Genomic DNA, 19,721 nt, shown 5'->3' with positions numbered 1-19,721 from the left:
TTCTACTAGAAAAGAAGTCAAATTTAGAGGAGCTTATGATGAAGTTTGTGACGTCTACAGAGATGAGGTTCCAGCAAACTGATAGTGCACTTAGGAACCAACATGCCTCGATTCAGAACTTGGAGACCCAGATTGGCCAAATCTCTAAGATGTTGTCTAAGAGGTAGCAAAAAGCGCTCACGAGCACCACTGAGTATAACCCGAGGGAGCACATGAATGCCATCACTTTGCATTCAAGTAAGTTAGTTTCAGGTCCTTCTAAGCCTGTTTTTGATGACGCCACTATTGATGTGCAGGTTGGGGCAAGCAGTAAGGTTAGGGAACCTGAGGGACAAAAGGTGAAATCAATTCCAGTTAGGGAATATCAACCTAAGATTCCTTATCCTGCTAGAGCTAAACAAGTAGAGGCGAAAGAGTAGTTCAGTAAGTTTTTAGATATTTTTAGACAACTGCATATTAACTTGCCTTTTATTGATGCATTGCAGCAGATGCCGAAGTATGCTAAGTTCTTAAAGGACATACTTAGCAGAAAAAGAAAGTTGAAGGAGGTCGCCTATGTTCAGCTTAGCGAGGAGTGCTCAGCGGTGTTTCAGAGCAAGTTGCCAGAGAAACGTCACGATCCAGGGAGTTTCACTATTCCCTACACTTTAGGTAATTTGTGTGTTGATGATGCATTAGCTGATTTGGGGGCTAGTATAAATGTCATGCCCACTAGTTTATTTAATAAGCTAGGTTTAGGGGAGGTAAAATCCAATAGGATGTGCATTCAATTAGCTGACCGTTCTGTTGAGCTTTCTAGTGGAATTATGGAAAATGTGCTAGTTATAGTAGATAAGTTCATATTTCTTGTGGACTTTATGGTTTTGGATATGGACAATGAGCATGGTGTACCATTACTTTTGGGGAGACCTTTCCTTGCCACAGCTAGAGCTAAAATAGACGTATTTGAGGGGAAGTTAGAACTTAATGTAGGGGATGACTGTGTCACTTTTAGTTTACCCTCATTTGATAGTTCTTCCACCGACCATGTTCATGCCATTTGTAGTATTGATGGAATTGATCTTGCATGTAATACACAACTACAAGATGTACAAATGGATGATGCTATACATGTTTCTTCCCCTATTAGTATGTGTTATTCATATGAAAAAAACAACTTGTATCAACATGAGACTTTGTGCTATGATAGACCCGAGAAGGGTAACTGTGAAGTTTGTTTTTGACAGGTCACTAGCCGGAATTCGGAGTGGATGAATGGACATCCCAAATCGGTCCAGAGAGTGCCTCCTTGGTCATCTACCGCACACATCAGACCTTCTTATTGCGCTTATATGCCTCGAGCCGCAGCTTACATTGAGCCTACCTTCTTAATTTGCCCACTGACGACTTGAACAAAGAAGCGCCCCGGAGGCATTCCCATCTATGAATTTTTGGACATTTTTTATTTTATTTTATATAGTTATTTATAGTTAGATATTTCAGTATGTTTTTAGTGAGTTTGATATTGAGGACATGCTATCTTATTGAACCTTTTACTAGATGTTGCTTGGGATGTGTTTATTCTTGCATTTTGCAGGAGTTAGCCTACTTGATGCTCGTACGTAATTTTGAGGACTAACATATTTAGAAGTGTTAAAGTACACATCAAGGGCAGTATCTAGTAGACTTTCTAGTTTTTATCTCTTTTTGTCATCTTGTTTTTCTCTTAGTTTTCCAATTTCTTTTATGGACTCCCATAATTAACTTCATTTTACATATTTTATTCTTTTTATTTTGGAGTGCCTACCTTGTTCACACTGAGGACAATGTTTTTCACAAGTGTGGGGTAGGTACCATAGATTTGTGCAGGTACCAATTTTATCTTTGCTGTTTTTATCTTATTTTAATTTCGCTTATTGATTGAGTCTGTTCATTATTACTGTCCTTATCTTGAGTTTTGTTTTAATCGAGTAGTTAATGATTTTCTTTCTTTTGAATGGACCCTTATTGCTTGTATCGAATCTATGTGGGAAGAAGGCAATGAACGAATCTCTTAGTTTCAATCAAGCCAGGTAAAACTTGTGTTTTTCCTTAATCCTTTCATTTCACTTTATCTTGGATATAGAACACTGTTAATTTTGATGCGTATTAGATTGTTTAATTGTTTAAATTCTGGTTTGAGAATTCATGCAATTTTATCCCACTCAATGGTGAGGCTTTATGCACCATTCTGTTTTTGATTAGTGAGCATTGTGCAGAATTTTTCTTTCTAAACCTTGCTTTGTGATGACTTTTAAGATTACATGAATTGTTGATAGTCATGAGATGATTTGGGCACTTAGGTATTACATAACTTGGCCAAAAGCCTAACCCGGTTTTTTCCCTTCATGAACCCATTTTGAGCCTTAGCCTTTTTCTTTCATTATAAATTAAATCTGACACTCATTTTACCACTTCTATTCATTCCACCATTCTTTCTACTATTATTGCTGGAAATAATGTACGTTTATGCTGTATTTTATTTTGGATCAATTCGCATATATTCACTAAGTTACTTGATTTTTCATAGATGCTCCCTTCAATCCAAAAATGATACATATCATTTTACTACTTTCATTGAGCATTGTATTACTTCATCCTGCATTTTGTTGTTGTAGGAGAAAAAAAAATTTTAAGAATAAGGGTTTAGTTCGAGCATCATCTTATTATTAGAACTTATTGTTTAATTTTGGTACAGTGTTTGATCCTTGGCCATATTCTTGCATTACCTGCATAATTTTCCAGCGACTTTCAGCTTACTTTCCATAATTCTTCGTACCTTACCATTAACCCTATTACAACCTAGCTCAAGACCCTTTGATCATGTTTATTATATATTTCACAATAGTGGAGATCGGATCTATAAGCAAGCCTATGGTAAGTACTTTGTTTTGTACTTTTGCGTTGAGAGCTTGGCAATATTCTTCTCACCTATATACACTTGTGTGTTTCGAGTGACATCTTGTAAGGCATGGTTCTCAAATTCTCAGTTTAGATAGTTTATCATTTTAATTTTAGCAGCTTTATTAACTTTGTTATTTGTCTCAAGGATTTAGTGATTTGGGGGTTTTAAGGAAATTCATCACGGAGTTTCGAGACTTGTTTTGAGTTAACCTTCTGCAATGTATTTGATTGAGTCATTTGGTTTCTGTTTGAGGAGAGAGTTGTTGAATGCTTGAGGACAAGAAAACTCTCAAGTGTAGGGTAGTTTGATGTAGATGATTCTATGCATGTTTATTGACTGTTTATCAGTCGTTTATTCGCGTATTTGAGTCATATTTATTCATGTTTGATCGCACTGTGGTATGTTTATGAATTTTTTAGGTTTTCAGACTCCTCTATAGAGATTGATTGATTTACGGGCAGAAACCAAGCTATTTGGATGATTTACGCATATTAGATGCTTATCGGACTCAGTTCCTTGTACGCGCGCAGTTTTGAGGCTTTTGCACGACCTCCTCTGGACAATTTCAGAAATTTTGCATTTCATGGAGGTTGGTACCTATTGCACGGACTGTGGCACAGGCCATGGCACAGCGAAGGCAGTTCTGTCTATAAATAGGCACATGCAAAACGAGACAGTGTTCCGCTTCTGGTTTCTAAACTTCTTTACGTGCGCAACCCCTCACTTCTGCACCTCTATTCTTGACATTTTGGGAGACCAACGTCAGTTCAAAGGATTGATTTTGAGGATTCAAGCAAAGATTGCCGAACCCATTGGGGTTCATCTTTGTTGATGGTTTGTGTTTAAATATTGGATTTTTTTATCTACCATTTTTGTAATCTTCTTACTGTTTAAATAAAATTTGATTCAATTAATTTGAGACGTTAAATTAATTGTCCTTTGGGTTGTTTCTTGCATTAAGAAATGCTCTTTACAACTGGAAATTAAATAGTAAGAACTGGTAATTAACACTTATAGATAAGGCTAATTCACTTGCTGGATTAAGAATTAACAACTCTTAACAGTTCTAAATCACGCTTAATGCTAATCTGATAGGAAGAGATTCCATTAGGTTAGTGCAGATTTAGAAACTCAGTGAGCTCGAGAGAGGAGCAGAGTTTGATTCAGGATTTAGGCACGAGTAGCAAGATTGGTAGTTTATAAAATCAACCTTAGAATTCCATCACTTAGGTCCCTGATGTGCATAAAATACACACATCTAAATGGGGTTTTTAAGATTGATTTTATAGATATTTGGATGTGAATTGGTACCAACACTTACCCTATGCGTATGTTTGTGTGCATTAGGTCCAAAAGAAGTCAAAGAATGAAAAAGGGAAGAATTGGAGCATAATTGGACGTCAAAGCTGCCGAAACAAGTTAAGTACGAGCATGAGAAAGCTGAACGTGGCCGTGTTGGTTTCAACACTGGCTGTGTTCTCAACACGGGAACCAACACAGGTCGTGTTCCCAACACGGGAACAAACACGGGCCGTGTTGTGTGCATCACACCTCAACGAAAAAGAAGTTCTTAGGGATCACGACCACAGAGAGTAACACGGCCAGGAACACAAGCCCGTGTCCCTAACATGGCCAAGAACACGGCCGTGTTGGAGGCGATAGGGGGAATTAATTAAAAGAACGAAGAGAGGAAAGAGAGGAGGCGGCTAGGGTTAGAACATTAAAAACTCATCTTTTTCTTTGTCTAAGGGTTTTCTGAGTTGAAACTAAGGGAAAAGGAGACTTGGATCAAGGTTTCAATCGGATTTTCTTCAGAAAAAGAGGGAGCAGGGGAAAACGTCCCAAACCCTAATTTTTCTCTCCCTCAGGGTTTTTTGAGTTGAAACCATGGGAAAAGGAGACTTGGATCAAGGTTTCAATCGGATTCCCTTGAAGGATCAAAGATTGGGCGAGATTCGTTGATTGATTTTCAAATCGAGCAAGAGGAACAAGAATCGATTCAATTGGAGCAAAAGGATTTGAAACATTTACTCATCAAGGGTGTAATCGGGTTTTCTGTACCTTTGCTTTTTGTTGTAATTGAATTCTTGTGTATTTTGAGAATGAATATGATTAGCTAGATTGATTTAATCCATTGGGATTTCTTTACTATGTTGGCTTGAGATTATATTGTTGGATTGTTTGGGTTAATTTTGTATTCTTCTTGTTTTCAGTATTAATAAGATAATGCATTATTCATGAGACGTTGTGAATTGTGTGTTTAGATTGCTTTGTGTGATTGAGAAGTCCATTTGGCAATTGGAATTTTGAATAGCAAGAACTGGTTAATAATCGCTTAGCGATAAGGATAATTAACTAGCCGGATTAAGAATTAACAAAGCTTAATAGAGGCAGATTAAAGCTTAATGCTAATTTAAGAATAAATCGTTAGGAAGAGATTCAAACTTTAGGTTATTAGGTTTAGGAATTTGGTTATCTCGAGAGAGAGCGAATTCGATTAAGAAATAAATGCCCACGGGTAGCATAATTAGACTCACCGATCCTTTATCTTTTGTTTGGTTGCCAACTAGTTTAGGTTCCCTTTGGGTTTGTCTCCTTGTCTTGATTATTTCATTTATGAATTGCTCCTGCATCTCCTTTAGAACTTAGCTTGTAGCTATTAATTAGTTTAGAAATTATTCATCATTTATTTGTTACTCCTTTGTTCTTTGTTATATTAACCTCAAATAAGTGATGAATAATTTCTAAACTAACTAATAGCAACAAGCTAAGTTCTAAGGGAGACGCAGGAGTAATTGATAACTAAAATAACTAAGGCAAGAGAGCAAACCCAAAGGGAACCTAAACTAGTTGGCAATCAAACAAAAGATAAAGGATGTTGAATCTGGTTATGCTGCCGGTGGACGGATTTATTTCAACCAGAATTCGGCTTTCTCGAGATAACCCCTAAAGTCTAATAACCTAAAGTTGGAATCTCTTCCTAACGATTGATTCAAATTGGCGTTGCTTTAATCCGCCTCTATTAAGCTTCTTGTCTCTGGCGTTGTTAACCAGTTCTTCTATTCAAATTCAAATGCCAAATGGACTTTCAATCACAAAGCAATCTAAACACCCAATTCACAACGCGTCTCGTGAATAATGATTATCTTATTAATTTCGAAAGCAAGAAGAATACAACAACCAAACAATCCAACAATATAATATCAAGCCAACATAGTAAAGAAATCCAATGGATTTAATCTAGCTAATCATCTTCGTGTCAAAATGAATTCAAATCGGTACAACAATAGCGGTAGAGAAAACCGAAAGTTAGACCCTTGGATGGAGAGCCCCAAGATCCACGGCGAATTGAATCGGTTCTTGTTCCTCTGCTCGATTTGAAAACCAATCAACAAACGTTGCCCAATCTTCAATCCTTGAAGGGAATCCGATTAAAACCTTGATCCAAGTCTCCTTTTCCCTTGGTTCTAGCTCAGAAAACCCTTAGGGAGAGAAAAATTAGGGTTTGGGACGTTCTCCCCCTAGCCGCCTCCTCCCTCTCCTCTCTTCGTTCTTTTAATTAATACCCCCTGTCGCCGCCAACACGGCCGTATCCCTGGCCATGTTGGGGACACGGGCTGGTGTTCCTGGACGTGTTAGTCTCTGTGACCGTGCTCCCTAAAAGCTTCTTTTTCTTTCATCTTTGACGCATCTAAAGTGTTGAATCCAACACGGCGATGTTAACCTTCCGCATGGGCATACTTAGCTCGTTTCGGTAGCTTTGACGTCCAATTATGCTCCAATTCTTTCCTTTAGCATCTTTTGACCTCTTTTGGACCTAATGCACATAAACATACGTATAGGGTGAGTGTTGAGACTAATTCACATCCAAATGTCCATAAAATCAATCTTAAAAACCCCATTTAGATGTTTGTATTTTAGGCATAACATGGGTTATATGAGTCCAAATTAAGCTTAATTGGTGTCTATGGAAATTTTGAAGAGTCTTCTATAACTTTGTAGTTTTGTGATTTTGCTATTTTTGCCGTTTTGGTTGCTTAAATTGAGCAAACAGATTTCTGCTCGGGTACAACTAGCCGTATGACCCTTGCTTAGTAATTTGAAGATAATTAAATCTATAGAAGTCGGAATTGAGTAATTCTTTTTGGAGATGAAACTAGACGCATAGACGGATATGTCTATTTAATATGAGATTTTTATATTAAGCCAATTTTGCCCAGAAATAAATATACCTTGGTACTAAATTCTGTCTAGAAAACAGAGATGTTGGAGATTAGTTTTATGCAATTTATTTGATGTTAATTTAAGTTAAATTGGTATTTAACTATATGGAAAATGTTTCTATGATATTAAAACAATAATTGAGAGTCTTAGAGGAAGAGTTAATATGAATTAGAGAGGGGATGATCTTGTAATGCATTAGAACTAGCATTTACATGAATATTTGGAATATGCATGAAATGTGAATTGATGAATGTGTTGACAGGTACTCAAAGGCCTGGAAAGGAAGTTGTGGAGAAAGGAGGTTCTTATATGCTAAAGGAATAAGTGTATTTTGAGTAAGTAAATAGTTAATATTTGCTATATCCATATATTTAATCAAATGTTCTACGAATGGTTGTGTTTGCTTAATATTGTGTTGTGTTTGAATGAATGAGATGGAAATGATTGGTGTTGAGTGGAACAATTGTTATTGCTTGAATATGATATAAGTGAAATGATTGAATTGTGATGTTAAGTGCATATGTGCATGTGAATGTGAATGGTGGATTCCCCTGTGAAAAAAAATATATATATATAAAGCCTTGGGAGGCTAAAGCCTAGAGAGGCTATAAAAGTGTATAATGTGAGGATGAGGTGGAGCAGCTTACGTGTGCGATGGGTGAGGATGAGGCGGAGCAGCACATTAAAGGGGATCCACAAGCCGTGAGAACTAACCATAATTGTTGAATTGTATTTCTTCTATGATGGTTGTACTGAATTGAGTAGAATGGTATGAATTTATACCTAAACTATGAATCATGGTAAGTTTTGTGATTGGGTGGAAATTGTATTAAGTGTATGTGATATAGATTGTGTTGATTATTTATTTACTGAGCTGGAGGCTCATCCCTCTCCAAAATTTTTCTTTTCAGGTTTGTAAATAGTAGTGCATCCGTTGGTTGTATCCAAAGTCTAGCTTTTAGCGATTACATCAGTTGGGCCGGTTTGTGGAGTCTCCTCCGATGCATTTTGTATGCAGTTATGCGATGTATATAGAAGTGTGCCTTGTAAGGCATAAGAAGATGTTTTGAATACTTGTTAAATGATGTTTAAGTATAATCATATGTTTATATGTTAATAACCTTGTGTCTTGATTCTTAACAATCTGCATATTGACCTATCTACATGTAGTATATAGTCTACGACGCTTGTATGTTTTCTGGCTAATGTCTATTGGTTAGCATGTAATGGGGGTGTTACACTTGAGGATAAATTCTAACAAACAGAGAGGATATTTGAAGATCAACAAGCCTCGATTAAGAACATAGAGCATCAAGTAGGCTTAATCTTCAAGTTACTAGCTGAAGAGCAATTGGGAACTCCATCAAACGCTACTAAATCTGAGGGACACTTGAGCATCGTCACTTTGCATTCAGGTGAGAATTTTTCTGGGTTATCTATTATGTTTGACGATGATGCTTCTGTGCAGGACGACTCTTTGAACATGGAGATAGAACTAGAAAAGGAAGAGGCAAACATGATCCCTCTAAAAGACTACCAATAGGAGCGTCTGATTGATGATCTTTGAGTTGCAGTTAGAGGAATTTTTGGTGGATTTTCCACAAGTCCCTTCGATGATGGAAGATGAGCACGAGTTATCCAATGAAGAAGTCTTGGAGGAGCTTGAGTTTCTTCTAGCAAGTGAACCAAGCCAAGGACTAGAGAAAACCATCAACGTTCCTGAAGAAATTGCCCAACCGTCAATCCTTCTAATTGGTAAAACTTTAGCTTTCAAATTGGAAGAGCCCTTACGGCATCATGACTACGCACAATTATACGAGGAGCGAGTTTTGCCCATCATACTGGCAGCTTGCTTGATAGTCGGGAAGAGGAAATTGACGATTATCCTTCTAAGCGGATACTTGAAGCCATTTGCTTGGAAGAAAGATGGATGGTCGTCGATCATGCCCATTTGCTTTTCACTATTAGTCCAGCTAAGAAGACTCATCACATAAAAAAGAAGCGCTTTTGGGAGGCACCCCAATTTTTATCTTTAATCTATAATATTTTAACCTTTTGTTTTGAACCATTGTATTAGTTTTAGTTTTCATATTTTATTTAATTTTTCTTTCAGTTTCAATTTTAAGTCTTTCTTTTATTATTTGTAGCCACTCCTCTACCACAGACTAGCCAACGCCCTGATATACCTGCTGATGCACCTCTTTTCACTCTGGAGCCATAGTCAGGGCAGTATTAGTTTCTTTTTCCTTTTTCATTTCTTATATTTTGTACATTGAGGACAATGTGTCCTTCAAGTGTGGGCTGGGTGATATTTATCCCATCTTAGTTATTTGTTTATTCTTTGTGCAATTTTTTGTAAAATTTTGAAAATTTTTCACTTTGTATCGATGCTCTTACTGTTGACTTGCTTTTGAAATCCTGTTTATGTCGATATGATCGGGTAAAACCAATAGTGTTGAGTTTTGCGGAAGAATGTAAGATAATTAGTATGAGTTTTGCACTAAGTTGCTTTGGTTTATTTAATTATGTTTTGATGATTTTTGTTTGGAACCTACTCAAAAGCACACTTGTGAGAAATTAAGCCTAAATTGTAAGCATACACTTTATATGCTTGTATTTATTTCTTGTTGAGAGTGCCAATTACTGTCTTTACTTTTAGAACTTGCTCGGTAATACTTATGAGGGCCACAAGGAGAGTTTAACACTTTGGTATGATAGAGGCACTTAGGTTTTTCATTCTAGCCAAATAGCCGTCATTCGTTTATTGATTCTGTAGATAACCCCTTCTTTCACCATTTTTTTATCATATTCCATTACCATTTAGTTTTATTCTGCTTTGGGTTATGATTTTGCATATGAGTTGTTTTTATTGGGAATTTTTGTCTTGGGAATAATGTGGAATCTTGTAGCAGCTTTCTTCAATCCAAAAGAAATTCACTCTATTATGTGAATGTTCTTCCCTTATGAAAAAAAGAGTAAAAGAAAAAGAAGAAAAAAAAATAACAAGAAGAATAAGAGGGATGGGTGATGAAAAGAAAGGAAGTAAGTGAGCTAATTATTTAATTGCTTTTCGGAGTTTACATTTTAACTTGATTCCTATTTCCCACCTTAGACTACTATCCATTGTTTACCCCTTGTGATTATTGTGACTTGTGTGCAGGTCGTGTATTTCATTGCAGAACACCATAGGTTCAACTCTGACCAAATTTACCTACCCTTACCTAATCCCCATTACAACCCTTATAAAGACCTCTTGACATGGTTGTTGACTCTCCATAAGTGGTAGGAGTAGGATTTAAGAGCAAGCATATAATAAGTAAGACAGTAGTTGATGCATTGAGCGATTAAACACTACCCTTTAAACACTTTGAGTGACTTAGAGTGAATCTTGTGAGGAGTTGGTTCTGAATAATTTTGTTGAGATAGTATTTTGTGGATCAATAGCATCTTGGTTGTGATGATTGAATTAATTGCTTCGTTTCTTTTTGCTTGACTTATGCTTGTTAAGGATATGTGCAAGAGCTCTCTAGTTTGTCCGTCAGTTTAAGTGTTGTTCCTCAATGGTTTATTCTCCTTATTTTACTTTTGATTGCTTGAGGACAAGCAATGAGCTAAGTATGGGGTTATTTGATGTGCGTAAGATACACACATCTAAATGGGATTTTTAAGATTGATTTTATGGACATTTGGATGTGAATTGGTCCCAACACTCACCCTATGCATCTGTTTATGTGCATTAAGTCCAAAAGAAGTCAAAGAATGATAAAGGGAAGAATTGGAGCATAATTGGACGCCGAAGCTGCCGAAACAAGCTAAGTATGCGCATGAGGAAGCGGAACATGGCCGTGTTGGTTTCAACACTGGCCGTGTTCCCAACACAGGCACCAACACGCCTGTGTTGGGTGCACCAAACATCAAAGAAAAAGAAGTTTTTAGGGAGCATGACCATAAAGAGTAACACGGGCATAAACACCATCCCGTGTTGGGAACACGGGCATCGGCATGGTCGTGTTGGCGGCAATATGGGGAATTAATTAAAAGAAAGAAGAGAGGAAAGAGAGAGAGGAGAGCAGGGGAGAACATCCCAAACCCTAACTTTACTCTCCCTAAGGGTTTTCTGAGCTGAAACCAAGGGAAAAGGAGACTTGGTTCAAGGTTTCAATTGGATTCCCTTCAAAGATTAAAGATTGGGCGAGGTTCATTGATTGGTTTTCATATCGAGCAGGAGGAACAAGAATCGATTCAATTTGAGCAAGAGGAATTGGGGCTATTTACTCTCATCCAAGGGTGTAATCGGGTTTCTCTACCTTTACTCATTATTGTAATTGAATTCTTGTGGATTTTGATAATGAACATGATTAGCTAGATTGATTAAATCCATTGGGATTTCTTCACTATGTTGGCTTAGTATTATATTGATGGATTGTTTGGGTTAGTTTTGTATTCTTCTTGCTTTCAGTATTAATAAGATAATGCATTGTTCATGAGACGTTGTGAATTGTGTGTTTAGATTGCTTTGTGTGATTGAGAAGTCCATTTGGCAATTGGAATTTTGAATATCAAGAACTAGTTAATAATCGCTTAGAGATAAGGATAATTAACTAGCCGGATTAAGAATTAACAAAGCTTAATAGAGGCGGATTAAAGCTTAATGCTAATTTAAGAATCAATCGTTAGGAAGAGAATGCAACTTTAGGTTATTAGATTTAGGAATTCAGTTATCTCAAGAGAGAAACCGAATTCGGTTAAGAATTCATCCACGGGTAGCATAATTAGACTCACCAATCCTTTATCTTTTGTTTGATTGCCAACTAGTTTAGGTTCCCTTTGGGTTCGCTTTCTTGTCATAGTTATTTTAGTTATCAATTACTCCTGCATCTCCCTTAGAACTTAGCTTGTAGCTATTAGTTAGTTTAGAAATTATTCATCACTCATTTTAGGTTAATATAACAAAGAACGAAGGAGTAACTCTAGGCTTTCACTTTCCCGAGGAATATGACCTTGATACTCGCCATTAGTGCTAGACTGCATCGATAAGTACACTACCTTAGATTGTAGCTAACACAATTAGCAATCATCATCTACCCTTGTGTTTAAATTATTTCAATTTGATCCTTTTGCTTAGACATGGAAGAGAATAAAGAGCTTGTAATTTTTTTTTCTTATCAGATCTGAAATCCTACATATGTTCTCATTTGTTCTTTTCTTTTATTCGTCTGCTTCTAACCTATGTGTCATATGTTTGTTTGGTTTTATTTGGTGAGCTTAAACAGGAGTGTTGAGTAGCGACAATCATAAGCATTGATCCAATGCTTGGTAAAATTTGCGAAGAAAGAAAATTAGTTGATTGAGTATTGATATCATTCTTCGAATGATCATAAATGAATCATATGGAGAAAAGAGGGATCACCGAGAATTGAGGAACACTCAAATATTCTGATTCAGGATTCGTACCATTAGGATCTCCATCATTCCTTGTTCCTCTAGGCACAACGACTACTAATGACACAAGGATTGATATATAGAATTATGGGAACACAATTAACAAGCTTGACCGGTGGCATTAGGGCTTAGCTTGATGATCAAGCAAGACGAGACATAAATCCACGTGCGTAAGGGAGAAATCATGTTCTTTTCAATAAATTCAAGCATAATATAAGTGGGAACATGAGCGTCTTGAATTTTAGGAAGCATATAATGAAGTAATTTGGGTCGGAGTGTTATTTAGTAGCCCTATGCGAATTTTCCCTTGTTTTCATTAAGCTGGATCATAAAATTTAGGACTACGAGAGTTGTTAACCAGTTAACTCCTCTCTAGTTCTTGATTTAAATTTAGTCTATTCATCTTTCTTTATTTATTTAATGATATTTAGTTTTCTTCTTCTTACGGAATGAGGGCTTTTGCACTTCTAAAACCACATGCAACCGAATATTTGAGGCTAGTAAGCATACTATTGTAGTTTTCTACCTTGTAGAGAATTAAGTTATGGGTTCTTTCAAGAAGTTTAATAAAATTATGAAGGCCCGGACAATGTCGTTTCTTTCTTTTGTGTTCTTTGTCTACCCTTGTGTTTAAATCAATTCGAATTGATCCTTATGCTTAGCCACAGAAGAGAATAAAGAACTTGTGATTTCTTTCCTTATCGAATCTAAAGTCCTACCTATATTCTCATTTGTTCTTTTCTTTTATTCGTCTATTTCTAATCTATGTCTTATATGATGGTTAACAAGAGTGTTGAGTTAAAGCGGGTGAAAGCGACAATTATAGGCACCAATCCAATACTTGGAAAAATGCAAAGAAAGAAAATTAGTTGATCTAGTATTGATATCATTCTTCGAATGATCACAGATGATTCTTTTGGAGGAGAGAGGAACGCCGAGAATTGTGGCACACCCAAATATTCTAATTCAGGATTTGCACCATTGGGATCTCCATCATTCCTTATTCCTATAGGCAAGAGGACTCCTAATGACACAAGGATTGGCATAAGGAATCATGGGAACACAATTAACAAGCTTAACTAGTGCCATTAGGGCTTAGCTTGATGATTAAGCATGAAGAGATGTAAATCCATGCGAGTAAGGGAGAAATCATGTTATTTTCAATAAATCTAATCGTAACACGAGTGGGAATGTGGGCATTTTAATGTTTGGGACGCATATAATGAAGTAATTTGGGCCGTAGTGTTACTTGTTAGCCCCATGCAAATTTTCATTGTTTTTGTTAAGCTGACTCATAAAATTTAGGACTACAAAAGTTATTGTCCAATCAACTCCTCTCTAATTATTGATTTGACTTTAGTTTATTCATCTTTCTTTATTTATTTAATCATATTTAACTTCTAATTTCTTCTTTTTATGGAATGAGGGATTTTGCACTATCGAAACCGCATGTAACCGAATATTTGAAGGTAGTGAGCATATTATTTTAGTTTTCTACCTTGCATATAATTAAGTTACAGCTTCTTTCATGAACTTTTCGGACTTATAAAGACCCGCACTTGATACAACAAAGACAAGAACTACAACTAATCCTTTAAGCTTTCAAGGAGGTCTAATGAGAAGATCCAAGTCCAAAAGGATGCAAGAAGTTTTGTTGGACTTAATTAAAGATATTTGGAGTGTTCAAACACAACAAGGCTTAGCCCAAGGCTTAGGATTGCAAAAAGGGACTAAAATCATCAATTTAGTACAATAAGTTTGGGTGTGATTAGTCCAATACAATTCATTTGAAGCCTTTTTATTTTCATTTTATTAGGTTTTCTTAAGTTATAGTTTGATTAGTTGCCATTGGGAGTTATATAATGGATGCACATGATTAGTTATAATTTGGAGTTACAAAATGGATGCACATGATTAGTTGTTATTTGGGAGTTACAAAATAAGTGCCATCAATGTAAAAATAACCAATTTTAATAAGTTTTAATGGGGATTAAAGAGGAAAATATGGGAAAGCTTAAAAGGCATCCATTTAGGGTTCTTTGTCTTGTTTTGGCTATAAATATCAAAGCTAAATTCATTTGTAAGAAATCAATTAATGAATGATAATCCTTATTTGCTCTTTGTGAGTGTTTCTGCTTAAGTTCTTGCATGAACTTTTAACTTATCAAACTGTGTTTAGTTTGTGGTGTTCTCTAACCAAAATCTTATGTTTGATTCTTAACTTATCAAATCATAATTGGTTTGTGGCATTTGGAGTTGAATTCAAGTACTAGTTTCATTATTGGAATTAGTTTCTCCTAACTTCACTTGAGGAGATCCTTGGATTTTAGAATCATCTTGATTGGAGGGTCTTTTCTTGCATTCCATATATATCATAACTCATTAGTTATTAGGATTTTTGGTTGCTAAGATGATGATTTCCTATCATTTTGGTATCAGAGCTTGCTTCAAGTTAAGGTTTGCTTATTTTTGTGTTTTATGTATTATTGAAGTTTCTCATCTTCTTCACTTTTTCTTTTTTTGGGCCGAATTCTTTTTGTTTCAATCTTTGTCCTTCTAAGTACTCTTTCTTTTTAAAGTTTACACCTTTGTATTTATAAAACAAACTTTTTTTATCCCTTTTTATTAATCTCTTTGTGTTGTTCTTAATTTTTTTTCACTTTTGTTATTATCATAAAAAAATCAAAAGATCAAACAAAAAGAGGGTTTGGGTGGCATAAAAAACCTATTCTATTATTTTTTTTCATTGTTTTCTTATGTCTAGCTACTTTAAATTTGGCCTTACCTAACAACTTGATCTAGACCAACCTTTATTTAGGTAATTAGTTCATCTAAGAACCTAAAGCAAAAGCAAGAGTGGTAAAAGGCAATAATGGTGAGACTAGTATCAAGAAAAGTCAAACCTTAAGTGAAACACGAGCGGTGTGACATTTTAATTTAGAGAAACACGTGAGGGAGTGTTTTTGTGATGCTATCCTAACTTGTTTTTTAAGTCTTGCATACTGTCAAAAGAACAAGTTTCAAGTAGTGTTGGAGCATCCATTGAGCAAACTTTGCAAGCAATACAAAAGGAGTTTGAAAGAATATATAAGATGATATTGTTAAAAGTATGAGAAGGCAAGGTGAAACTATTACAAGGATTCAAAATGAGCCTAGAAGAGAAAGGCAACTAGCCTTTGAATAAGAGGATTATGATGCTAAAGATGACTTGGAGGATGACCAAGCAACCACTCTTGGTGGAGATGACCATCCTAGGAGACACAATAGGAGATCAAGGCAAGATAGTGTAGATCGCAACCTAGGTAGCATCAAAATGAAAATTGCTTCCTTTCAAGGAAAGAATGATCCTGATGTCTACTTGGAATAGGAGCAAAAGGTGGAGATGATCTTCGAATGCCATAACTATTCGGAGGAGAAAAAGGTAAAACTTTCCGCCGTTGAGTTTTGTAATTACGGTAGTGTTTGATGGCATCAATTCTATAGGGAAAGGAGATGAAATGGAGAAAGACCCGCAGGGACATGGATGGAGATGAAACACATCATGAGAAAGAGGTTCATTCCTAATCATTACTATAGAGATTTGCATCAATGATTGCAAACTCTAAGCAAGGAACCATGACTATGGAGGAGTACCACAAAGAAATAGAAACGGCTATTATTAAAGCAAATGTGGAGGAGGATAGAGAGGCCACCATGGCAAGATCCTTGAATGGTCTAAACAAGAATATTGCTGATATTGTGGAGTTGCAATATTATATGGAGCTTAAGGACATGGTGAATGTGGTCATGAAAATTGAAAGGCAATTCAAGTGAAAAGGTGCAAGTAAGTTTGATTCTAAACTTAATTCGAGTTCTAGTTCTTCTAATTGGAAATTGAATTGGAGTAAAAAGGATGATAAATTTGCTAAGCCTAAAGTGGGTGAGAATAAGAATAAAAATGAAATGGGCAGAAAAACAAAGTTGATAATCAAGCTAATCAATTTAGAATCTTGAAGTGTTTTAAGTGTCTTGAACATGGTCATTAGGCACGTGATTGCCCTAATAAGAGGATAATGATTGTTAGAGATGGAATTGTTGAATCTGAAAGTGAAAATGAAAATGATGATGAGAATGATGACATGCCAACTTTAGAGGATGTTAGTGGTGTTGAGTATGCTAAAGAGGATGTGTTAGTAGTACAACGCACACTTAATTTGGAATGTAAACATGATTAACATGGAGAGCAGCGTGAGAATTTATTTCACACTCATTGTTTAATTGCTTATAAGTTGTGTGACATGATTGTTGATAGCGGAAGTTGTACTAATGTTGCTAGTACTTTGCTTATGGAGAAATTGAAATTACCAACTACCAAACACCTAAGGCCTTACAAGTTGCAATGGTTGAATGATAGTGGTATTGTGAAGGTAAATAAGTAAGTGCTAATTTTTTTTTCCATTTGGAGATATAAGGATGAGGTGCTTTGTGATGTCGTTCCCATCAAAAATAGTTGATCGAGTATTGATATCATTCTCTGAATGATTGTAGAGGAATCTTTTAAAGGAAAGAGCAAACAACGTGAATCGAGGCATGCCCAAATATTCAAAATTCATGATTTGCATCATTGGAATCTCTATCCTTCCTTGTTCCTCTAGGCACGAGAACTCCTGGTGATGCAAGGTATGGCATAAGAAATCGTGGGAACACAATTGACAAGCTTGACCGGTGGCATTGGGCCTTTGCTTGATGATCAAGTAGCACAAGATGTAAACCGACGCGCGTAAGGGAGAAATCATGTTGTTTTCGATTAATCCAAGCATAATACAAGCTGGAATTATGTTTGAAATATATATAATGAACTAATTTGGGTCGGAGTATTTTTAGGTAGGCCCACGCGAATTTACCCTAATGGATATATTATTCCAATTTTCTAACTTATGGGAAATCAAGTTATGTATCATTTCAAGAACTTTGTGGACTTTATCAACACTCGTGCTAGCGAGCATAGATTTATCGCTCACATCCTTCCTTTCTTTTGTGTTCTCTATCTACTCTTGTGTTTAAAATCAATTCGGTTTGATCCTTATGCTTAGCCATATGGAAGAGACCAAAGACCTTGTGATTTCTTTGCTTATCATATCTGAAATCCTACTTATATTCTCATTTTATCTGTTTCTTTTGTGTCTCTTTTTCTAATCTCTGTCTAGTATGATGGTTTGGTTTTATTTGGGCAACATAAACAAGAGTGTGGAGTGTAAGTGCGTGGAAGCGGCAATCATAGGCACCGATCTAATGCTTCGATGAATGCGAAGAAAGAAAATTAGTTGATCGTGTACTGATATCATTCTTCGAATGATCACGAATGAATCTTTTAGAGGAAAAAAGGAATGACAAGAATTGAGGTACATCAAAATAATCTGATTCAAGATTTGCACCATTGGAATATCCGTCCTTCCTTGTTCTTCTAGGCATGAAGACTCTTGATGACACATGGTTTAGTGTAAGGAATCATGAGAACATAATTGACAAGGTTGACCGGTGATGCGAATAACAATACCAAGCTTCAAGACTCAAGTCCTGATCTAAGCACAAACATAGGACTGAAGCAAACACCAAGCTCAAGGGATCCTTTACACATTCAAAGTGGGCCAATTACAAGATATAAGGCCCAACGTAGGAAGGTAGCTCTTAATGGACTCATTCAAGAGATTTGGGCCAAGGATATATTAACCCATGGAGAGTTAGATTTAATTAAGTCTCCTAGCCTTGTTAATTTAGCTCAATATGATGGGCTTAATAAAACCAAGCATGAGCCAAATATGTGTGCACAAGGAGGAGAGCCTAATACTTGAAGAGGGAACAAAGGAAACACCATTTTAGCTTCCTATTTAGCTAAAAGGATATGCCAATTCAATAGGAAGCATGGCAGCATGTTTTAGCTTCCTCTTTTTACCAAATCAGAGTGTGCTTCATTAGGAAATAAATGGGCAGCCGCATATCTCCTTATTTAGGAAAATATCTTTAGTTGATTAGTCAAGTCTTCTTTAGTAAAGATTGCTTATTCAACCAATATGCTTATTTTGTCATCTAGAAAACTTTTGTTTAGCATCTAATTTAGTTCATTCCTAATTAGTTTATCTTCTTTATGCTATTTAGGAGTTAAGTTTATTCTTTTCTCTATATAAACTAAGTGTAGCCACATTATTCAAGGTGAATGAATATTTTGAGTTAAATATATTTGGGAGAATTATTCTTGCTTAATTCTTTAGAAGAACTTCGAACTTATCAAGAACTTATTCTTGTGGCGTTCAACATCGACTTATCACTCACCTTTTACCTTTCTTGAATGTGGCATGAAGAATCTTTCTGTCAAGGTTCAAGATACAAGTTATCTTTCGGTCAAGGTCATCAAAGTTTAGATTTAGCTTTCTTGGGAATCTTATTCAATTCCACGTGTTGGGTCTTGTCATAAGTTGCTAATATTCACATCATTTGGTATTAGAGCTAAGTCTCTAAATCTATTCTATCTATCCTTTACTTTATTGTTTTGTTTTGTTTATTGTATCTCTTACCTTTTTCCTTCATTTTTTTACCATAGCCGAAATTTCTTATTGATTTCTTCTTCAAGGTTGAAACTTTGCTCAAACAAATTTCTATCCTAAAGTTGTTTATTTTGCTTAAATTTTAATTTTGTTGTTTATTGTGTTTTCTTATTAAAGTACAGAAAAATTAAAAAAAATTATTCGAAAAGAAAAAGAAAAGAAAGAAAAAAAAGAAAAGGAGAAAAGAGAACTCAAAAAAAGAAAAAAGGCACACATTTAGGCAAATCAAGTTTGTTTGCAATTGTTTTTTGAGCATTCGACATAAGTTTTTTTCTTGATCAATTGTACTACTTTCACCCTATATTTTTCATACATTTAAAAATTACACATCTATTGGTATTATTTCTTTTGGCCGAAACTTGTCACCTTTTAGCCTAAACAAATACTTGTCTTTTGATATCCATTCTTTTTGTCCAAATGCCATACTATAGAATTTCTCTTAGAGTGTCGGTTTTGTCCTTTTGAATATTACACGACTTGTGATGCATGCTACTCGTGTTAGCTACAATCTAAGGCAGTGTACCTATCGATGCAGTCTAGCATTAATGCCG

This window comes from Ricinus communis, chromosome 3, assembly GCF_019578655.1.
Source record: "Ricinus communis isolate WT05 ecotype wild-type chromosome 3, ASM1957865v1, whole genome shotgun sequence".
Lineage (NCBI taxonomy): Eukaryota > Viridiplantae > Streptophyta > Magnoliopsida > Malpighiales > Euphorbiaceae > Ricinus > Ricinus communis.
Note: the sequence above shows the minus strand (reverse complement) of the source record.